This window comes from Lates calcarifer, linkage group LG7_2, assembly GCF_001640805.2.
Source record: "Lates calcarifer isolate ASB-BC8 linkage group LG7_2, TLL_Latcal_v3, whole genome shotgun sequence".
NCBI classification, from domain to species: Eukaryota; Metazoa; Chordata; class Actinopteri; family Centropomidae; genus Lates; species Lates calcarifer.
Genome location: NC_066854.1, coordinates 12,351,491 through 12,361,736, shown reverse-complemented (window position 1 = coordinate 12,361,736; position 10,246 = coordinate 12,351,491). Strand labels below are relative to the sequence as shown.

Genomic DNA, 10,246 nt, shown 5'->3' with positions numbered 1-10,246 from the left:
TGGAGGAGCTAGCTTCAGTTTTTTTTTCTGTTTGTTAGTTTTTTTTTTTCCTTTTTCTTTCTTTCTTTTTTTTTAAACTGAGAAATCTAACAACATCAAATATTTCCCTGTGAAATGTAGTTTAGTGTAAAGAATTAATGAAAAATGAAATACTCGACTAGTTCGTCTTGGAGCAGAGCCAAGTCTGTGGCGTAGTTATATTTCTGAATCCTGCGATATTCGACTAGCTTAATATGAGCTAGAGTGTGAACCAACCAGCCCCTTTGACTGCCACTGAGTCCACATCAGTCCACAACAGCTCCGGCAGAGTCAGTCTAATGACAGAAAAAGTCTGAGCTGTTCTGCAGCGACTGTACGGCCGAGCTCAGACCGACTTTAGCGGCTCAGACAGCGGGAGAGCAGCGGCTAATCTCCGGCTCCTCAACAGGCTGATTCAGTAAGTGAAGCTCCACAGTACGACGCTGTTCAGCTACTGACCATCAACTGATTCTGCTCTGATTCCTCCTCCAACTACTGATATACATACAATATACACACAACATGTCGGAGAGATTTCATATCGGTCCTCCCCCCTTTACACTGACAGCTCTTGACTCAGCTACAGTAACGTTAGAAAATAGAAAAATATTAAAATATCATTAGAATAACACTTTAAACGACAGGTAACGACAGGTGTTGACTAATAAGACAGTAAAAACAGCGACATCACCTTCAGATGAAGAAAATCCTTTGCTCCACGGTGTTCGATTAGTGAAAGTGAAACTAATGAATATGGGAGGGGATAACATCAGACAAACTCTACCGCCCAGAACTTCAAGTTTTCCAACACGGTCAGTTGTAGTTTGACTCAATTTTTTTTTTTAAGACACACGTTTACAAACTCCTGCAGTCTTTTAAAGCAGCTGCTGTGAAAGAAAAAAAGTCAAAATGCTTAGATTCGCCATTGAAATGTAAATCACACAAATGTTACCAAATGTCTTAACGGCAGCTACGCCATGTAGCTAGCGTCGCGTGCCACAGTTAAGGAATAAATTATTTTCAAGTTACAATGTTGACCAATGTTCACTAATTAAACAAATATAAGATTAGTTTGCTCCACATAACAAAAACAAATCAATAGCAAAGCAAAAGCTTGTTTAATGCAGTAGTGAATTGATCAATAAGAATCCAAATAATGGAAATACAACTCCTGATACTCATGGTTTAAACTGTGTTTGTGGTTGACTGTGTCACTCTTCACCATCTGAGCTCTGATTCTTTTCAGTCAAACCAGTCAGACTGGATTCTTGGACAGAGAAATGATGAAGGTTTAGCGGCAGCTGGAATCAAAGCATGAAGCTGCTTCTCTGCTCAGACGCTTCAGTAACAGAGCTGCAGAGTGACACATACTCAAGAGGAAGAGCTCGGTAAGAAGCTTTACTTTGACTTATCTTCACTTATCTTTTATAGTTCTGTTTTATATTTTCCACACATTTTGATTATTTCAATTGGAAAAGGCTTATTTATGATTAATTAAATACAAGAAGCTGTTACTTTTTTATTTATTTTTTTACCATTTTCTCTAAACAGAAATGTAAAACTCTGTTGGTGTGAACAAAGAGAGAAAGGTTCAAGAGTTCAAAAGTTCTGTAACAGCAAAAACAACATGTGAACATTTATTGAGTCAGCAAGTGTATATCACATACGTCAAAGGTACTATATGTTGTAACTCTGCTGTGAAATGTCTCTCTCTTCAGTTCCTGGAATCAGAGTGCTGCTGGTTTCTTCCAACATGGAAAGGTTTGTCAAACACGTCTCAGCTGACAGAGTCTTATCTTTAGACTCATTATCTGTGATACAATGAAGCAGGATTAGGGTGTGGTGTTTGTGAGGAGCCTGGGGTTTTTCTGTGTGGAGTTTGCATGTTCTCTCCTGTGCCTGCGTGGGTTCTCTCCAGGTACTCCGGCTTCCTCCCACAGTCCAAGACATGTGCATTAGGTTGGTGACTCTAATTGCGTAGGTGTGAATGTGAGTGTGAATGGTCGTTTGTCTGTATATGTTGGCCCTGCAATGGACCGGCGATCTGTACAGGGTGTACCCTGCCTCTCGCCCAATGACAGCTGGGATAGGCTCCAGCCCCCCAGCAACCCTTAACGGATAAGCTGTATAGATAATGAATAGATGGATGGAATAAGTGAAGAAAATAGCCAGTGCGCTTCACCTAGTGGCCACATATGGTTTTAGCTATTTTGCATCTCTCATTGTTTGTTTGCATGTTGTCAATTTGTCCTTCATTGTGAAAAGTTTGCATCTTTATTGAACTGTGGTTACAATAAGAGAAAAAAACCTTCGTCCTTCAGGTTTTTAGTTCTGAGCAGTATCTGTTAGTGTTTCCACTAACTTATTCAGCTCAGACTGGACAATTCACCAGTTTTCTGCTCAGCAGGATTTGCAGGTAGGTGGAGCAGAGATTAGTGGAGGATAGAACTAAAATAGGTAGAGAAAAAACACACAGGTGGAGGAAGCAGAGGAATGAAGGAGGAGCTAGATTTGAAAAGATAAATGATCAGAGGAGTATGAAAATGAGATGAGTAAGAGATGAGATAAAAATGTGAGACTGATGATTTTTCACTACCCTCCAGTGATCATTGTGTGTAAGTACACTCCAAAGTTAACGACTGAAATGTCCAGACTGCTGTGTGCACAAAAGGGATCTTATCTTTCCATCTGCAGGGCTCAAAACTGGCACAAAAACTTTCAAACTTCCTCTGAAGAGCTTTCCACAAAATTCTGAGCTCACATCGCTCCACCATCATTATTCACACTCACAGCTGTGTGTGTGTTGTGTTGAAGCCTAGAGCAGCAGCACTCACCAGACTCTGCTGGACCTGGACCTGGACCTGAACCTGAACCTGAACCTGAACCCAGCTGCATGTCCACGCAGAGCAAGTGGTCCATGGATCACCCAAATAGTTTCAAACAATCTGTTGATGAAAGGTGAGATTTTAAAACTGACAGAAAGACCTTTTACACTAAAAGTTAGTTGTTGTGCTTATTAAAAGACTGAACAGATTTTTCATAAGTTTTTATCCGACATGCAGATTTATCAGTTCTGTTTTTGTTTCAGGATCCAGCAGCAGAGACCAGACTCTGAACTCAGCTGTCTGTCTTTAAAGAGCAAAGAGTGGTTTAATGATTTTAAAGGACGACGTCCATCAGCTGATCAGATGTAAGCTGTGACTGACAGTAAGACTCGGGTTATTCTAGAAAAGAACTATTTTGTACAACGTGTTGTTTGACCACATCTGAATGTTCACACTGGAAGGTGGAGGTGGAGGTAAAATTCCAGCTGTCATAGAGGGGGAGGAGGGAGGAGACCTGATGTGGTTTAAATATGGAGATAACTTCACTCATGTTCACTGGAAGATATTCATGGTGTCGACATGAAAAGTGACAGAAATAGTTTATGTGAAGAAAAAAGAGCTGATAGAGAAGTTCAAACCCTACCTACTTTCTTACCTCCACACAGCTGACCAATCACTGAGGGAGGCGGGTGTTCAGACACTGTTGGACCTTCTGAGAAACACTTCTGATGGAGAATACTGATCCCTTACAATTTCAGTTCAGTTTAAGTTTATTGTCATCCAAACATATTAAAAACACAAAGGAATTAAATTAGTTACCCAGGTCTAGTCATGTACAGAATAGATAACATTAAAATAAAAATACAATGCTCCTGATTCATGTTTGAACTGTCATTTACTCAGAGAAACTTTACTGGTTTATTGTCATTGTTCATACTGGGAGCTGCCCAGTACAACTAGTCTGATACAAGTAGACAGTGAGCAGCACTGGAGCAGCTGGAGGTTCCAGGTACCCTGCTTCAGGGCACTTCAGCAGTGGTCAGTGAGGGAGGGAGAGCTGTATGGAGGTTTGGTGAGAGCTGCTGGGACTAAACTGACTGGTGAAGCCAAACACTGAGCTGAAAGCTACAAACAGCTGCAGACTGTGCTGTTGATTCTCCGTGGGATCAGCAGGACTAGTAAACCTTTACCACTACAGGGTGTCGTCTGATTCACTGTTCACATCCAAATATCACTTCATGGACCTTTACCTTGAGTCTGTCTCTGTGTGGACAGACATAATGTGATCTAATTCTTGATGATTCCTCCACAGAGTGGACCAGGAGAGCACAGAGGTTCCCAGTGGTCAGTCTGGCCAGCAGCATCAAACACAGCTGGACTCCATATTTATGGTCTGTACATACACAACAACTACTCCTATGCTATCTCCATGCTGCACTTTTTAGACCAGTGAATTGTCAGTCTGTCCAACACAGATCTGACATTTGGCTCCATGATTTTATTTTGATTGAGTCATTCATATAGTTTTCTGTTTCAGCTGCTGGAGGAGAACATCATCACTTTTGTGAAGAATGAGTTGAAGAAGATGCAGAGGGTTCTGAGTCCAGATTACCCAGAATGCTTAGAGAGTCAGAGGGAGGATGAGGAGGTGTTGGATGGTGAGGATGAAGAGCAGAGGAGGAGCAGCAGAGAGGCGTTTCTGAAGATCACACTGAACTTCCTGAGGAGAATGAAGGAGGAAGAGCTGGCTGACTGTCTGCAGATCAGTAAGAGGATTTCTTAGAGCAGCTTCTCATCTTAACCTCTTCTGGTGTGATGCTTTCTTCACCTGTCTCAGGTTGTCTGCAGCCACCTAAATCTAACATGTTTTTGTTAAATGCCTCGCTAACTTCTGCTCAAGATGTGGATTCCACACAACACAGGTTTTATCCTGATAACTGTTCCAAAGCTAAAGCTGAAACTACGAGGTGGTATTGTTATTTAGCTATTAAAGCTATAATTTAAGGCAACTGACTGCAGGACTTCACATTTGATGTAGTCTCACAACTACACAACTTCTTTTGAGTGTTCTGCACCACTGAGTCAATGGATCAAAGAGGCTATGAATTTTATTTTTTAGTGATTTTCAGTCTGCATACTCATTATTAAATCCACGGTGACCTCAACTTATACTGTTTGGTGAATATATCTTGAACCACTGCAGTGTCATTTTAAAGGATTCTTTTGTCTTTTTGGTGTGTTTTAGGCTTCACATTTCAGTGCCTTAAACCAAAAGCCTCAAAATTTCATTTATCTAACTGGCCCCAGCCTACAAACAAGATAGGTGACACTTTAGTCTCTAAATAATGGAAGCAATGGAATGTACCCACCTTAGTTGTTCATTCTTTCAGTAAATTAAGTGGTCATATTTTCTCGAGGGTATACTCAACAATGTTATTTGTTCTTTCAGGATCTCCTGCTATGTGTCAGCAGAATCTCAAATCAAACCTGAAGAAGAAGTTCCAGTGTGTGTTTGAGGGGATCGCTAAAGCAGGAAACCCAACCCCTCTGAATCAGATCTACACAGAGCTCTACATCACAGAGGGAGGGACTGGAGAGGTCAATGATGAACATGAAATCAGACAGATTGAAACAGCATCCAGGAAACCAGACAGACCAGAGAGAACAATCAGACAAGAAGACATCTTTAAACCCTTACCTGGAAGAGATGAACCAATCAGAACAGTGATGACAAAGGGAGTGGCTGGCATTGGGAAAACAGTCTTAACACAGAAGTTCACTCTGGACTGGGCTGAAGACAAAGCCAACCAGGACATACACTTCACATTTCCATTCACTTTCAGAGAGCTGAATGTGCTGAAAGAGAAGAAGTTGAGCTTGGTGGAACTTGTTCATCACTTCTTTACTGAAACCAAAGAAGCAGGAATCTGCAGGTTTGAAGAGTTCCAGGTTGTGTTCATCTTTGACGGTCTGGATGAGTATCGACTTCCTCTGGACTTCCACAACACTGAGATCCTGATTGATGTTACAGAGTCCACCTCAGTGAATGTGCTGCTGACAAACCTCATCAGGGGGAAACTGCTTCCCTCTGCTCGCCTCTGGATAACCACACGACCTGCAGCAGCCAATCAGATCCCTCCTGAGTGTGTTGATATGGTAACAGAGGTCAGAGGGTTCACTGAGCCACAGAAGGAGGTGTACTTCAGGAAGAGGTTCAGAGATGAGGATCAGGCCAGCAGGATCATCTCCCACATCAAGACCTCACGAAGCCTCCACATCATGTGCCACATCCCAGTCTTCTGCTGGATCACTGCTACAGTTCTGGAGGATGTGTTGAAAGCCAGAGAGGGAGGAGAGCTGCCCAAGACCCTGACTGAGTTGTACATCCACTTCCTGGTGGTTCAGTCCAAACAGAAGAAGGTCAAGTATGATGGAGGATCTGAGACAGATCCACACTGGAGTCCAGAGACCAGGAAGATGATTGGGTCTCTTGGAAAACTGGCATTTGAGCAGCTGCAGACAGGAAACCTGATCTTCTATGAATCAGACCTGACAGAGTGTGGCATCGATATCAGAGCAGCCTCAGTTTACTCTGGAGTGTTCACACAGATCTCTAAAGAGGAGAGAGGACTGTACCAGGACAAGGTGTTCTGCTTCGTCCATCTGAGTGTTCAGGAGTTTCTGGCTGCTCTTCATGTCCATCTGACCTTCATCAACTCTGGAGTCAATCTGATGTTAAAAGGAGAGTCAACCCCCCAGGAGTCTGAAACAAGAATCAGTCAATACGCAATGGCTCACTTCTACCAGAGTGCTGTGGACAAGGCCTTACAGAGTCCAAATGGACACCTGGACTTGTTCCTCCGCTTCCTCCTGGGTCTTTCACTGCAGACCAATCAGACTCTCCTACGAGGCCTGCTGACACAGACAGGAAGTGGCTCAGAGACCAATCAGGAAACAATCCAGTACATCAAGAAGAGGATTGAAGAGGCTTCCTCTGCAGAGAAAAGCATCAACCTGTTCCACTGTCTGAATGAACTGAATGATCATTCTCTAGTGGAGGAGATCCAACAGTCCCTGAGATCAGGACGTCTGTCCACAGACAAACTGTCTCCTGCTCAGTGGTCAGCTCTGGTCTTCATCTTACTGTCATCAGAGAAAGATCTGGACGTGTTTGACCTGAAGAAATACTCTGCTTCAGAGGAGGCTCTTCTGAGGCTGCTGCCAGTGATCAAAGCCTCTAACAAAGCTCTGTAAGTGTATAGGTAGTTTGATTTATTCATCATTATATAAAGACACTGCTGTATTCAACAGGAGAGAAAATAAATTGCTCTCTTCTTTCATTCTCTATCATCATCTCTTCAGACTGAGTGGCTGTAACCTCTCAGAGAGAAGCTGTGAAGCTCTGTCCTCAGTTCTCAGCTGCCAGTCCTCTAGTCTGAGAGATCTGGACCTGGGTAACAACAACCTGCAGGATTCAGGAGTGAAGCTTCTGTCTGTTGGACTAAAGAGTCCACACTGTGCACTTGAAAACTCTCAGGTCAGGATTCATTAACCGGGTTCATTGATGATCAGTGGATAAACAGTTAACCTGTGTAAGATTGTGTAAAGTACATTTAAGTTCAACAGGACTTTCTAGACTCAGAGAATTACTTTCCATGAGGAGTTTTTGTCTTTTTCTCTAGTTTTTTCTTTTATTGTTGAATTATTTAATTCCACTGATGATGTTTAAGATATTTTCATGAATTTGTTTCAAACACATTGTAGTATTGACAGAGGGTTCCTGTGTGTTGTGTGTTTGCAGTCTGTCAGGCTGTCTGATCACAGAGGAAGGCTGTGCTTCTCTGGCCTCAGCTCTGAGCTCCAACCCCTCCCATCTGAGAGTGCTGGACCTGAGCTACAATCATCCAGGAGACTCAGGAGTGAAGCGACTGCGTGCTGGACTGGAGGATCCAGACTGGAGACTGGACACTCTCAGGTATGGAGAGGCCTGCTGCAGCCACAGACGATGTCTGATAGAGGAGGGAGAGCTGGAAACATTTTCTCTGTCACAGCTGAAGACAGATCTGTACACAAGTTCTTTGTATTCAACAACAGAGTAATAGAACAATCTGTGTATTGGAGCCATGTAATGTCCATGTTAGCATGCTGAAAGAGAATGTGCTGGTCTGACCCCCCTCCTCCTTTCAGGGTGGAGCCTGCTGGAGTCCGATGGTTGAGTCCAGGTCTGAGGAAGTGTAAGTGTGTTTTTAATTTGATTCCTGAAAACAAAGCAGCTTCAAACTGTCACATCACTCATTCACATCACTGATGTCATGAGTCATCATCAAACTGTCAATCAGTGATCAGATCTATAACAGCAGCTGTATTGTGTCTTGTTCTCTCCATCAGATTCCTGTCAACTCACAATCGACACAAACACAGTAAACACAAAAATCAAACTGTCTGACAACAACAGGAAGATGACACGTGTGGAGGAGGATCAGTCATATCCTGATCATCCAGACAGATTTGATCAGTGTCCTCAGCTGCTGTGTAGAACTGATCTGACTGGTCGCTGTTACTGGGAGGTTGAGTGGACAGGGAAGGTTAATGTGTCAGTGAGTTGCAGAGGAATTGAAAGGAAAGGCAATAGTGACAAATGCAAGTTTGGGAGGAACAATCAGTCCTGGAGTCTGAGCTGCTCTGATGGTGGTGGTTTCTCTTATGTCTGCCACAATAACATTAGAACATCCATCTCTTTCTCTTCCTCTTCTGTCTCTGTCTCTGACAGAGTAGCAGTGTATGTAGACTATCCTGCTGGCTCTGTGTCCTTCTACAGAGTCTCCTCTGACTCACTGATCCACCTCTACACCTTCAACACCACCTTCACTGAACCTCTTTATCCTGGGTTTGGGTTGAGGTCTGGGTTTGGACCCTGGTTGTCTGGTTCCTCAGTGTCTCTGTGTTCAGTGTAGCAGAGACAGTCTCCTTTGTTGAACAGATCTCTACATGTACACATCTCTTTCACTCACACACAGTTGTAAAAAGTTTAGTTGTAAAATATGCTAAATGTGAATTTCACCGCATATATTCTTGTCAAACCTGGACTGCAAGAACATGACTATTAAAACAGTTAAGAGTTGTGCGGACAGAAAAAGTTGTTTATATTGTCATGCTAGAACAGGAACAAAGAAAGACAAAATATGACTTATATTCTCATAAAAAAGACAGGACAACAAATATTGATTTCCATTTATTATCCTGCTTGATCAATTGCAGTCAAAGTGACATGGAAAGAAGACAAAGCTTGCATAGAGAGATTGAATTTTTATTTTAGGAGAGGACTGCTGACAAACATTCATATTTGAGGTGGACTGCACAGAGTGTTAAATGTGAGTCAGCCAGTTAAGGCTCAAAACTTTGGTCAGACAAACAGAGGGCAGTGCATTCAGTGAGGGAAACAATGTAACTTTTTATTGTGGTAATGGACTTGGAGTTGATCCCATTTGAACTGAATTGATAATTTACACAACTGTACCCTCCCTGACGTTGCATAAAATGCCTGGTTTAGTTGTTTTCTGACCCCTTTCATAAAAAAGCAGTCGGTAGAGTACCAGTCTGTCATAACTTTTGTCATAAAGAATTTCTGACAGGAAAAGAAAAAAGTTAGGAAAGAAATATGCAAGATAAAACTAAGAATGCTCATAATAAGACAAAGTCTTACACTAAGATGCTACTATGTATGAGTCAGAAACAAAGAGTCAAAATTAAGAGACAGTAATTATGAGATTGGAATTTAGATGTTGTAGGCCTGCATGTGGTTGTGCAGTTGAAGTTCAATGTGGCAGTTCAAGGCGTGCTTACATTCATAGTGCAGGGGGAATGTGACTGAAGAGAGCAGTAACAAGTATCTCAATGTACAAAAGAGAAGAAATTACTGCAAGCCCCTTTAAAAGGATTTTATACAAAATGTTCATGCTTTTCTATTATAAGGACAATATGGTTTTTACTGTTTACTGTGTGCCTGCTTTGAGCTCTCCATGTGAACTCCACTAAACGACCTGATTAAACTAAAAGAAAGTTTCTATTAAGTTCATTCAATATTGAAATGATGTAGAGGAACTATCAAACGGTATCAGGAAAAAAGTTCACATACAGTGTGTGTGATCAGATTCAGTTGTACAAATACTCAAGTGGTCAACATCACAAGTGTAGAAAGAGAAAAGAGAAAGCGCTAGAATTTGGAGTTTTCACTGAGATTCTATTCATAGTCTGCAATGTGAATAACAAGCCAGTAACAATGGAAAGAAAATATATTCTTCTAATGGAGCAACAGAGAATATGCTGAGGAGACATTTTAATGCCAGCTTATACATTACTGAAGTCCTTCTCTAGGAGTACATCATACATAACTGGACTTAAAA

The 10,246-nt window shown here is 42.0% G+C and overlaps 1 long non-coding RNA gene across 1 annotated transcript; it reads left to right on the top strand.

Moving 5' to 3' along the window:
- The first annotated feature begins 287 nt into the window (after window positions 1-287).
- Window positions 288-2,809, top strand: LOC108880211 (uncharacterized). The gene is made up of 4 exons (XR_007809034.1): window positions 288-436; window positions 1,265-1,406; window positions 1,737-1,779; window positions 2,713-2,809. It is a non-coding gene; the product is annotated as an uncharacterized LOC108880211 (long non-coding RNA).
- The last annotated feature ends 7,437 nt before the right edge of the window (window positions 2,810-10,246 follow it).